Source organism: Pteronotus mesoamericanus, unplaced genomic scaffold, assembly GCF_021234165.1.
Source record: "Pteronotus mesoamericanus isolate MK-2021 breed Mesoamerican mustached bat unplaced genomic scaffold, CSHL_Meso_final contig_130, whole genome shotgun sequence".
NCBI lineage: Eukaryota > Metazoa > Chordata > Mammalia > Chiroptera > Mormoopidae > Pteronotus > Pteronotus mesoamericanus.
This window is the reverse complement of record NW_026555060.1, coordinates 11,539,137-11,552,474: the sequence shown is the minus strand read 5'-3', so window position 1 is coordinate 11,552,474 and position 13,338 is coordinate 11,539,137. Positions and strand designations below refer to the sequence as shown.

The window sequence follows — 13,338 nt, the reverse complement described above, 5'->3', positions numbered from 1 at the left end:
AATATGCCTCACAACTCTGGCGTCCTACCCAAATTCCGTGACTAACAACTTATTTGCTGTGTTCCCCAGGGTCTTGGACCCTTTCTATTGATATCCCACACTCGGATCACAAGCTTTGAGCGAAGCTACCTCTGGCAGCCTCTACCCTAGACTTGTGAACCCGCGAACCCCACCAGCAGGTGGCCACGCAAGCAGTCTGCGCCTGCGCCCCGAACTCCACGACGGGGGCGGGGCCCTGAGGAAAGGGGCGTGTCTTCCGCTGGCGCGCTGGGGGTGGAGCCGTGGGGGCTGAGCTGTCCCGCTACCCACGGGTTGACCTTCCCGAACGCCGGGTCCCGTGACGTCACCTCGCCGTGACGCGCACGCTGTAGGAAAACTGTAAGTTTCGGAGCATTCCTGCAGCAACCCGGGCCTGCGGGGCTCGCCCTGCTGCTCGTCTTCCCGGTGTTGGTAGTGGCTGTGGGTTGTTAGATCCTGGTGCGACTGGGGGAGCCGCGAACCTGGTTAAGGGACAGGTGCCCGCCCAGAGCGGGAAGGCGCCCTTTGGGGTGGGAGGGCCAGGAGAGCCTGGAGCAAAGGGAGGCGAGGCCGCACCCTGCTGGGCAGGACCCCACCCTTACTTCGAGGGCCTACAGGGCTTTAGGAGCCTGGGAGCCAGGTCAACGAAGGGGAAAGGTCTAAATGAGAATCTCCTTTTTTTCTTATTGAAGAAGGGAGTTGGAGTCCCTTCAACCGAGAAGTTTGACATTGTTAAGTCTGGGCTAGAAGATTCCTTGAGATAGTCCATATCCAGGCTTCTTTTGACATACCCCGTTACCAGGTCGCTAAAGAGAACTTATAAAGATAACCATTTGCTGCCTCAGTTTCCTTTTTTCTGTAAAATGGCGGTAAAGCAGACCCTGGCTTTCCTAATTGTCATTCCCACAGGAATGGGAATTGTGAGAGCAAGTGAGGTAATACAAACATGTAAACTCGCTGGAAGAAAGCTTATAAAGACAATTGGTTATTTTGAGAATGTGATGGCCAATGGCCATTTGACAGAAATCTTGTAGATAATGACCTTTTAACAATTTTGCCTCATCACCTTGCCCCCCACCAAAATTTGATCACATACAACAATTGAGCCTGATAGGCGATCTGAACTATTGTCGCCGAACTTGGTGGAACAGGGATCAAGAAATAACTGGTACCATTATCATAACGATCTTGACAATTTTCAGGTTCCCCTTTGTCTGGGTTTTGCAGAGAAAGCTTTTAGAGTGTTGAAAATAGTACATTATACTCAGTACAGTACACCGTAAGTTTTAGGGATTTAGCTGTGTAAACTTAGAATATATGATCATCATATGTGACTGCTTGAATTTTTTGGCTTGCCAAGGGTTAATACATTATTGATGGGTTTGTACTTTACTTTCCAAATTCAAGGACAGGTATTTGTTAGGAACTTCGAAGGGAAGAATACTGTACACATCTCAGGAGATAGATCACATTTCTGTAAATTTAGTTCAAGGGTGTAATATCCTTCCATTTGAGTTTGAGAAGGCTTAGAAAGCAGGGGTCCTAATATTTGTCTTGTCAGTTGCTAACTGTGTGTCTAAAAACAAGTCATCCCAAACTTGACATTTTTTTTCTCTTTAAAATCAGAGATGATGGTATATCTACTGTTGCTTTTTCAAGGATCAAATGAGATGGTGAGTGTGAAAATGAAAGGCTAAGTAAGAAATTTGCATTGGTCTCCTAGTCTGGAGAAGAGAAATAACATGTGTGCATTCAAAGTCAGGTTCTGAGTCAGAACTAGAACTAGAGCAGCAAGCATGACAAAATCTCCAACCTAGTGAAGCTCCTGTTTTAGTGGGGAAACAAGCAACAAAGTAGAAGTACATAATATTACTTCAAATAGTGGTACAGCCAGTGATGCAAAGGGAGATAAGAAAACAACAGATAGTGGGGAACAGGGATGGTTATTTTTAGACAGAACCTATCAGGGAAGGCCTTTCAACGGAGTTGACAGATGAGTCAAAGTGGAGGATGAGCTGGAGGTGGGACATTTCAGGGAGGAATAATAACAGTAGTAAACACTTACATAGAGCTTATATGTGAGGCACTCTTCAAAACACAATTTTTACAATCACCTTATGAAGTAAGTACTCATATTCCCATTTTTTATAGATCAGGTAATGACACAGGAAGATTAAGAATTTGCTCAAAGATGCACAGCTAAAATGTGATAGAGAAAGTATTTGAATTTGGGCAGTCCGACCTCAGTCCAAACAACAATGCTCTACTGCCTTACAGTAGGAACAACGATGGAACAATGCTCTGAGGTGGAAACAAGCCTGAGGGGCCAAGGCATATACAGGTAACTGTGGAGCACACAGCAAGGAAGGAGGAAAGCAGTGGCAGATGATGCTGGGGGGCCAGGCAGACTGTTCTAAGCGTGGTGGAAACCATTGGAAGGTTTGTATCAAGGGAAAGTTACTGGATGGAGAATTAACTGTAGGGTCAGGGAGTGGGGACTACTGAAGACAGGAAGATAGGAAATTATTGCTGTACTTGGTGGTATCTTGGGCTAGGGGAGGTAGTTGTAGAGATGGTAGGAAGTAGTCAAATTCATGACATACTTTTGAAGGTAGCTGCTGGTGTGGACTTACTAATGCAGTAATGAAACCTAAAATTCTTAGGTTTGAGGCTGGAACAATGGTCAGGTAGTGGTGCTGTTTACTGAGAAGGGCGAAAGGGGTTTGAGAAGAAAGTTATGAATTTGTTTTGGACAAGTTTCAGATGTCTGGTAGACTTAGGAATACTAGTAGTGGTTCTACTACTAATAGCACTATGTAAGCATACACTGTGTGGTAGGCAGTGTTTGAAGCACTTTTACATATAAATTCTTTGAATCCTAATAACAGTTGTTATGAACCAGTATGCTCTCCATTTTACAAATGAGAAAACAGGCACAGAGAGCTTAAAAATGATTTGCCTAAAGTCACCCAGATTGTGAGTGATGGAGCTGGTATTCAAACCCAAGAAGTCTGGCTTAGAGTCCATGCAGTTAATCCCTGTAACTACCTCCATGTTGACATATTAATAGGCAGTTGGAGATATAAATATAGAACTCGGGAATGGCCAGGGCTGGAGAGACACAATTTTATATCTGAAGAGGAAGACTGTTTGTTCATCATCGAAGCTTTGGTTGGCAATGGGGAAAAAACATAGGCAGTGGGGCTGTGTTAACTGATCTTTCTTTACTTGATTCTGTTCTTGCAGCCAATGTTCAATATCCCTCTTCTATGAGATTCCACAAGGGTGAGGTCTTTATCTCTTTTACTACTTTACCACCAGTCCCTAATCCAATGCCTGCCATGTAGTAGATGTTAGGAATTACTTTATATGCAGGGCATTTAGTTAGGTTTTGGGAGTTCAGAGATGAATAAAACAGCAGTCTTCCTGGAGGAGCTGAGTATGAGGAAAGACCTAAGGGAATAAAACTAGAGTAGACTAACTGCATAAATACATGCTGATTAGTTCATTCTGGCCTTCCGTAGCCCCCTCCACCCCATATACTTAAGGAATAGGGCATGAAGGGGTCAAAGAAGCAAAAGAATGTCTAAGCAAATGCAGGATGAATTTGAGGCTTCCCTAGTCATTTTTGACAAAAGAATTCCTCAAAACCTTGCATATTTTTACTCTACTTACATTAGTTTTATTTGGCCGTGATACGATTTTTACCAAATGAAATATATTCAGGTATTTGAATATCATTGCGGAGTGATGAGTTTTTCCAGTACCATTACTTCAGTGTTGACATGGCTCACTAGCGAAATAAGGGAGTTGGCCTGCAGAGCTGCGGCTTGCATAATAGAGGGTGATGGAGGGGCTGTGTGAAGTGTTTAGGCACGGCTCCACCAGTTGAAGTCTTTCACACCTAAGTTCCACATAATGAAATGTTTGAGAAATTAGATTTTATGCTTAAATTTAGAGTTTTTTTCTTACAATATACAAAATTATATTTTGTTTAGCTTTTTTAGCTTTCAGTGAGACAGATCATCCGAATAACCAAATCCACCAATAACTCTATAAACAGGAGCCTTCCACAAATATAGGTAGAGACGATGTGCCATCTCATTTTGCAGTTCACAAAATTTTAAATCTACTATTGTAGCTTCCCTAAAGTTAATGGAGCTGAAATGATTAGTATTTCTTTGTGTCACAATTGCAGTTAGCTTCCTTATATCTAATGATATAAAGTAGAATTCCATCTTAAATGGCCTGCTGACTGCTCAGGCTTGGTCACTTTGTAAGTTCAGGCTCAGTGAAGGCAGACTGATAGTTACTTCATCGTGTCAGCTCCCAGCAGAGCAGGAGGGACAGGAAGTCCACCTATTGGAAGACAACAGAAGCCACTCCTTCTAACACTGACCCATATGAAATAGAGAATCACATGAAATATGAAAAATAACATAAAAGCCAAATTCCTTTTAAAATTTATATTACATAAACAAATTTAAAAACTACTACCTTATATTAAAAGTACAACTGTAAATATATGGAAACTGTTTCTTGTAGAGATCCATGTGTCTGACCCAATGATAGCATTTAGTGGCACTAAACATAATTTTTAAAATTCCACTTCTGTGGTTTCTTTTATTTTTGTGTATTACCTAAAAATTTATATATATATATATATCTGCAGTAGTAGCTGAATACTAGTTTGTATATTTTTATTTAACATTGTTTGAATATATTTAAGTAGCACTTCATTTTGATTAATTCCATATTTGATTGCTTAGAGTTTAAAATTTTGAGACTTGATTTTCTTTTTATGACATAGGTGGAGAAGAAGCTTTTGTGGCACGTTAACGAAGTTGTTTCCCCAAGAGAATACCCAAGGAGAAAATTCTTAGAGAGAATTAAGGAAAAACAGCATGTTGATGGAAGGGATAATTTAGCCATAACTCCCTACTATATCTTTAATTCTTAAGATGTTACTATCCTATAGGCAGCATTCTTTTATTCGTTTTTATATTGGAAAACTGCTAGTTTCAAGCTGCATTCTAAGCCACCAATCTGTAGAGAAATAAATGTGAGATAAATATTGGAAAATAGTCCTGGGATTTAGCTCAGTGGATCTCAACTGTGGATGATTTGTCTTCTCCCCAACTCACTCTGGGGACATTTGGTAATGACTGGCCACAATTTTGATTTTCACAACTGTGTGTGGCGGGGGGCGCACTATTCCTGGCATCTAGTTGGTGGGGCCAGGAATTCTCTTAAATATCTTACAATGCACAGGACAACCCCAACAGCAAAAAATTACCTAATTCAAAATGTCTATACTGCTGGTGTTGAGAAACCCTGCAATGTATAACTCCCTCCCCTCCTCTCTCTTCCCTTCTCCTTCCCCTTTTAGAAATTGAGGTGGTGGTTTTAAGTAGCAAACACTGACTTGAATAAAAGATTGTGTTGAACTGTTTTTGGTTTATTGGAGAGCTGAGCTAATTTGGTTCATTTATTGCATGGAAAATAATTTTCGTAGCTAATAGCCTTGAATATTTTTGGTTGCCAGTGTGTCTAGTTCTTGGTTTGTTTTTGACTATGAAATTTTTTTTCTTAGTAAAATTAATTTAATTGGGACATTATGTAATCCTGGGTTGTAACAGGTTTGTTAGCCTGAATCGCCTGCATTTTTGTACATATTGAATTAGTTATTTTATAATTACATGGTTTACATATTTCAAAAATACTTTTCACATTAATTTTCATATGTGATTGTCATGCCCCCTATGAAATGTGTAGGGCATGCATTATCCTCATTATTGGACAGATGAGGAGAAAGACTTAGATCAAATGACTTGCCATATGTATTATAGTAAGTTAGTGACAAAAACGAATCTAGGACTCAGAGGCCCTGATGCTTAGAACATTTTTAAAGTTACCAGTTACTACTACTATTTTACTTAGTCTTCCTGACTGTCCTGTGAAATAGCTTATTATTCCTATTTTATAGATGAGGAAACTGGTTCAGATATATTAGGTAACTTACTCAGGGTCACCCACCTCATAGTGTAGTTTTGACTATTTTCCCTAACCTATGCTGCTTCTCCAGTTAGTCTTCTCTAATAAATCAATTTGACAGTTTCTGGATAAATTCACCCAATCTGCTTAACCCAACTAAGTAGGTCTCTTGACACTGTAGGGAAGGGAAACTTCTCTTCTACACTCTCTGGGTCACCAGTTGGGCCTCAGAATCAAACTGATATAAGACAGGAGAAAAACACACATTTTTTAAACTTACATGCACACAGTAGCCTTAATAAGAGAATGAAGTCCTGAAGAGTGATCAGGGCAGGAAGCTTTTATACAGTTTAGACAAAGAAACAGTAAATTTGTGAAAATTGAGAAGACAGAGGGAAGGGTTTGGACTAGAGGTAGTATATGGTTAAGAAATAACTGGGAAGATAAGGGTTAGTTCAAAAAGATTTGTTTGTACAGATTTCTCTCCTCAGTTCCCAGTGTCTGGTGATAATGTCTTACACCTCTGGTACAGGGAGGGTACATTTGACATGGAAGTTTTGTCTCTTGCTTTTAGGAAGAAAAAAGGATTCAGAGTATCCTTGCACCTGCTATTTCTTCAGTACCCTTATTTCCAGTATCAATGTCAGAATGGCATATTTTGGGGGAGATACTCTGGTTTCCCTTCACACCTACCTCATGTTGTCACCTGAGTCAGTGGCTAATCACTGTCTGTAATACTACCAGGAGCTAACTTCAGTGGCAACCTCACTGAGTTTTGATAAGCTATAAGATAACATTTCTTGCTATTTCAAATTTGTTTTTTGAGAATGCTAAGTCCAAAAGCAGTCCAAAGAGATGGCTCTTGGCTGTATTTGAGTATACATATTTGGGTGAGGCACCCCATCCAGCATGATTCACTTTGCCAATCTGATGGAGGGATTTATGTTTGGGTAGGATTCCCATTTCTAATTTGAATCCATATTACTCTCTTTAGCCATCTTTCATATCAATTTTGAGACCATCTCTTACTTTTTGTCCATGCTGATGTAAACCTCAAACTGACTTGGCTTGAAGAACAAATAAAATCATAACATAATGGTGGGCTTTTCTTTTCTGAAACATTTGGAGTTCATCTTACTCTGAGTACATCATTTTTGTGAGGTGGTAGGAGTTCTTGTCACTTTATTTTCTACATTGGGAAATTTAAGAGACTGTCCGTTTATCCGAGTAAAGCAATTTCAAAGCTACTATTTAGAATTTAGATTTTCAGATGTTACAAAACTAAGCCACATTGTCATTGTCATTAGATCAAAAAGAATATCTACTTAAATATTTGTTCAGTTATTATTTTGTTCAAAGATATTTGATGATACTCTATTCTTGATGTAGTTGGAAATTTCGATGTTTCATATAATACATCCATTGCCTGGGTTTGGACCATTGATCGTATGAAATTGTGGATTTGGCATTGAGAGGAGAAAGAAAACACCCTTTGTTAGTGCATTGGTGATTAGGCAAGAAGGATTATAATTTAATTTAAAAGGTGAAGATTCCCAACTTTCTAGAAAACAATTACTGTAACAAAAAAAAATTTTTTTTACATCTGTCAACCAAGAATACCTAGATTGTAATAAAAAGCCTTTACGAGTGAGGTAATGTAATCCAAGAGACACACATTCAAATAACTGCAGTTGAGCACTGGAGAGAACAAACAAGGCAGGATTTATAATGGCAAAAACTACACGCTGGAACAACATGGCTACCTGGCATGGTATGATAACTAGTTCAAAGAGGTTTTCCTGAGATTCAGGAAACTCTGAGGTAAAATTGACACGTAGACCAGCTGGAGCAAGTTCCAGAACATACTTCTATGGTAAGTGCCACAGTTCAGATGTCTAAACCTCATCTGGGTTGTGGACGTGGGTGAGTTGGACTTCCCTAATGACATCTTGACTCCATTTTTGGATCTCAAAATGGATATTATTTGTCCATTTTAGATATTTTGGTTCACAGAACTTCATGAAGAAAAATGCTAATATCCAAGTAATCATAATAGTTATTGTATTACCGAGGGAAGAGTCCGCTACTCCAGTGTAGCTGAAACAAAGCTGAATTTCATACTTGTTAAGCAAGGAGAATTATGCTTGCAGAATATAGCCCTCCAAATAGGCAGAGATGTGCTTAGATAGGAATTTGAGGTTTAGGATTGGCTTTTATTCAAAAGTGAAGCAACTTAAGGATTGGCCAGTTTTAAATTTGGAAGGGACTGGTGGGCTTTGCGGAGCGAGGGCACTGAAGCAGGGCAGTTCCTAATTGGCTGATTTTCTTAGCTGTGTACTTAAGTGAAAAGGTTGAGTAGAGTTTAAAGATTGATTGATTGGAAGGTATTTAAAATCAGTTCTGTGATTACTTGTTCCCAGCTTGGGACAAGAGCCAAAGAATAATCTTTTCCTTTATTGAAGTTAGAGAATAGGTACTTTTTATTTTCCACATTTATGTCATTTATGTTGGCAGTTGCGCTAATATAATACATTTGATTTTTTTTTCTTATGAAATAAAACAAAAAGTGAATGAGTCCAGTGAATATCATTTGTTGTCTTTCAGTCTCAGGATTATATAATATTTGGGACCCAGTTTGCATCAAGCATTATTTTTATATGTAGTTAAAAAGGTAGTAATGTCGTTTATGGAAATTTAATGTGTTAAATCTTATGGTGAAAGCTGTGTTACTTTTATGTCTATTTTTCTTTCTTGTGGGAGTGTCATATCACATGCCTGCCAAAATTAGTTTTGGTGAATGCTGAATTATAGATCTAAAAGTTTGGGTTTTTTTTTGTTGTTGTTAGAGATCTGTCTAGAAGTGGTTACTTTTTGAAAGTGAGGTAGCAATTATTCCTATCAACATTTTAGAAGATTTAATGATTATATTGCATGTCTTTTATATAAGGTAGGCTGAATCACTTTAGTATCTGTGAATCCTTTTATCACAGTTGTAATATCATGATGCAATTATATAAAGTGTTTTGATTTATATTTATTTTAGAATACTTTATTCTTTACAATTAAATTAAGAGCTGTTTATGACTACCAGAATTGTAACAAAAAGTAGGTCTTTTTCTAAATTAATCTCTTGCAATAAAATTTCAGTTTTAAAATACGTTCCTATGGAGATGTTAAAATAAATTAGTAAGTTCAGAGGGCATTCTTTATCTTTGAAGTTAGAGAAGGCAAAATAAGTTTTTGGTATACTTTATTTTTTGTATTGTGATACCATTTAAAATACCATACACACTATTTATATTTGAAATAAGGTGATATTTTTAAAAGAATGGGTGCTGTCCTCTTTATATGCAGTCCCTACTTCCTTTCTTAACTTACAGGTTTTGTTTCTTAGCCTCTCAGCCTTCCAGATAGGTATTACCCAGTGTTAAAGTGATATTGGTTACTTAGATAAAGCATTTTTATGTAAAAGCTCTTTGAAAATGTGAAACCTGATTCTTGTTTCTGTTTGCTCTCAAAATTTCTGACCTGCTATGATAGGTAACCTTAAGAGGTTAATCTCAACCCAGTATTAAAATTAATATTATGATATTGTTTATTAAAAAGCTGTTTACTGAACTATACTCAAATGTATTTTATCCTCAACATTTAAATTTTATAAATTTATACTTAAATAGGCACTTACATTTTCTAGGAAAAAGGTTACTTGTATCTTTGATGCCTAAATATGATTACTGGGATTATGTCTGTGTCATCTATCTGCAGTATGAAATAATGGGTTTGAGGTGTGTTTTTTTCTCTGTACATATGCAGTGAATAGTTTGGCCTTTATTGCCTCGTGATCTGATGGAAAAAGAACCTTAGGTTAGGTGATCTTTTCTAGGAAAATGGAAAAAACAAGGGTTTTTGTGCTCTTCTATAAAAGCCTTAATTCCTAGTCTTTGTTAATACAATGGATAGACAACAGTATGCCATAGTGGTTTTTTTTTTTAAGCTATCATTTTTTTAATTTATTGATTTGAGAGAGGAAGTTGGGAGGGTGAGAGAGGGAGAGAGAGAGGTGGAAGGAAGGAAGGAACGAAGGCAGGGAGGGAGGGAGGAAGGAAGGAAGGGAGGAAAAGAAAAGAAAGAGAAAGAAAGAAAGATAGCTTTGTTGTTCCACTTATTTATGCACTCATTGGTTGATTCTTCTGTGTGCCCTGATTTGTATCAAACCCACAACCTTGGTGTATGGTGTATTGGGATGATGCTCTAACCAACTGATCTGCCCAGCCAGGGCAGTAGCTCATAGTTTTAATTTGCACTTTTGATAACTAGTGAGGCTGGGCTTTTCTTCACTTGTTAGCCATATGGATTTCACCTACAGTTGCCAGATTTAGCAAATAAAAGTACAAGACACTGTTGAATTTCATACAAGCAACAAACAAATTTTTAGTAAAAGTATATATGTGTAAGTTTTTCACTGTTTATCTTTTATTAAAATTTAATGGGGTATCCTGTATTTAGATATCTGACAACTTTAATTTTACCATCTGTGAATTGTCTGCTTTGTCTCCTACTAAATTTTCAATTGTATTTCCTGTCTTTTTGTTGTTATTTTTACAGTTTTTTGCATACCCTAGATATTAAATTCCTTTTTTAAAATATTGCAAACCTTTTCTTCCAGTCTTTGTTGAATAACAAGTCCTTAATTTCGATGGGAGTCAATTCCATCATTATTTCCCCATGTTTTTTATACTTTTGAGGTCCTTCATCATTCAAGATCACAAATGTATTATTCTGCTTTTTCTTTCTTCAACTTCATAGTTTTACCTTTCTTATTTAGATCTTCACTTCATTTAGTGTTATTTTATGGGAAGAGTACTAGGCGATGAGGTGAGAGATGTAATGAGGGGAGTAGATTGCATGAGAATTGTCAACCCTTGTGAAAACTTTGGTTTTAATGCTAATTGAATAGGAAGCCAGTGAAAGTTTTGCATGGAGGGTTCCACAGACTGAAATATGCTTTTGGAAAACTCTCTGATAACTGTTGAGAATAGGTTGTGTGAGGTATGGTGCAGACTGCTAATCCTTGTGTGAGGTATCTAGTTCTTCCTTCTTTTAGTATCCGAACCCCTCTGGTTGAGCCGTGTACATGGCTATGTACTTAGAGGCTGTGTTTTCCTACTTCCCCTGCCTCTAAATATGGCTGTGTGATTAGGTTTGGGCCAGTTAGATGTGAGCGGAAGTGCCAAGTGCAACTTCTGGTTTATCTGTTTAAAGATAAGGAGCTTGCCTATTCATCTCCCCACCCCACTGCTGCTCCTGCTCACTGGAAAGCAGCCACAACGATAATGGCAACAACTGCCTTGAAACCACAGATAGAAGTCCTGTGGTGAGGATAGCAGAGCCATCGCTCATCATCCTAGGTCCCTGGATGAATGACACTGTGGAGCAGAACCATATACTCATCCCCCTCCCCCCACAACCCACCTTCCCCCTCCTATTCACTCTCCCCCTAGCCACCTGCCTTTCTCTGTACTTTTTCAAGAAAGAAGTAAACTTTTTTTTTGTTTGAGCCACTGTATTTGACATCAGTTTATCGTGAGAACTTATCCCATGCCCTATATAATGCCCAAATTGGTACCTGAAGTGGGGTGTTGCCATAATAAAAAGCTAAAATGCAGGCACTGGTTGAATAGTTGGTCAGCAAACAGTAGTGTAGAAAACTGGTGACTGTGCTGTGGCAAAACGTTTGGTGACATTGTCACGTCTGATAACTTGGAAGACAACCGATGCATCTATCCAGTTTGTATTTCCATGGGAGTGGTTAGAATGACTGCTAAAAGGAATTGGCTACTCCTTGCTGCTTTAGCAAGGAACTATAAGATGGTATCAAATAAGGGAATGATTTGCAGTTAGCAGTTTGCAGTTAGAGTTGGAAGGAAATAGAGTTTTGTTGAAAGAGATTCTCTCTATTATGGCCAATGCTCTGAAAGAACAGTAATGTAGAGCATTGCAGGGCTGAAAAAAATTGCTTCTGTATCCCAAACAGTAAGGCATAAGCTTGTTCTGAGAACCTCCCATTATATTTTCTTGGTCAGATAGTGAAAATCAGTCCAGGGAAGGATCAAATTAAGGATTTACTTTCCCCACTGGATCCAGTCAATTAAAGCTCCAGTTACAGTGTCTCAGTTCCTTGCAACAACACTGGTTTATTTCTTACTCATGACATGTCTATGACTCTGTTCCACATCCTGTGTTACTCTAAGCTGAAAGAGTAGGCTTTTGGGGGACATTGCTATTTTGTGGGAGAAGGAAAAAGAAATATGGCAGAACCAGTTGTTTGGAGTGGAATGTGTTACTTCTGTTCATATTTTATTGGCCAAAGCAAATCAAACTGTCGAGTCTGAAATCATTCAGACAGGAAGCATTATCTCAAGCCACATGGCGTGCCGTTGTGTAAATGGGGTGTGATGGTAAATCCTTCCATCGTGAATCAGACCTCAGGTAGTTAGCTTTAAGTAGAGAGAGAAAGATGGGTCTGCCACAGAGGCCAGCAAATAGGAGATATGATAAGCTTAATATCTATGAGCAGACTAAATGCTCAGTTGTGGTTCCTTTCACATGGCAGTGACTGAGGGCAAACAGCACGTTGGATTTTTGAGAGGATTACGTTGTCAAAGATGCTACAAGCTTTCCTTGAAAAGCCTGTGGTGGTTTGACATTGTCTCCTAAAGCAACCCTTCACCCCCAAGTTTGTATCAGCAATTTTCTGCCTCTTTGGAGCACATATTCTCCCATGTCCACTTCATATATGGCCAGAAAGGAAAGTGGAACAATACAATCTTCCACAGGCAAAGCCAAGTTTCAGCAGACAAATTGACAAAGAAGAGAAAAAAGAAAGTAAATTTAACCAAGGGACTTGCTCCCTGGTGCAGCAGGATTCTTTGCCATTACTATCCAGCAGTATTTCATCATTGGTAAGAGTATATATTTGCCATTCTTTTCTTTCCAGAATGGCAGACTTAGTTGCGTTCATCTTATTTGCATTCCATTGTACAGTGGTTCTCATGGTGGTGGTGGAAAGCAAAGGTTGCTTATCTGTAGGTCACTTGGACTGGGCCAGAGTCAAACTGATATCCGTTGAAGGGATGGTGCATCACCCAGAGACCATAGACTTTGAGCTGAATTCAGTAACTGGATGGGGCTCTAGGGTCATCCCTCTAGAAGGGAGACGACTGTTCCAGAATGGGAAGGATGCACTCCCACCTCTGATATTTAGCGAGGCTTGTAGCCCATATATAGAAACTATTTCTTAGGCTCCTTGTAGCCAGGTGAGGCCAC

At 38.7% G+C, this 13,338-nt stretch overlaps 1 long non-coding RNA gene across 1 annotated transcript in view; it reads left to right on the top strand.

Annotated features, from left to right (window-relative positions):
- Positions 1-275: 275 nt before the first annotated feature.
- The window catches only part of LOC129085818 (uncharacterized), a 143,128-nt gene continuing 130,065 nt past the window's right edge, over positions 276-13,338 (top strand). Inside the window, exon 1 of the long non-coding RNA XR_008530758.1 lies at positions 276-378. This is a non-coding gene — a long non-coding RNA (uncharacterized LOC129085818). The remainder of the gene's footprint in view (positions 379-13,338) is intronic.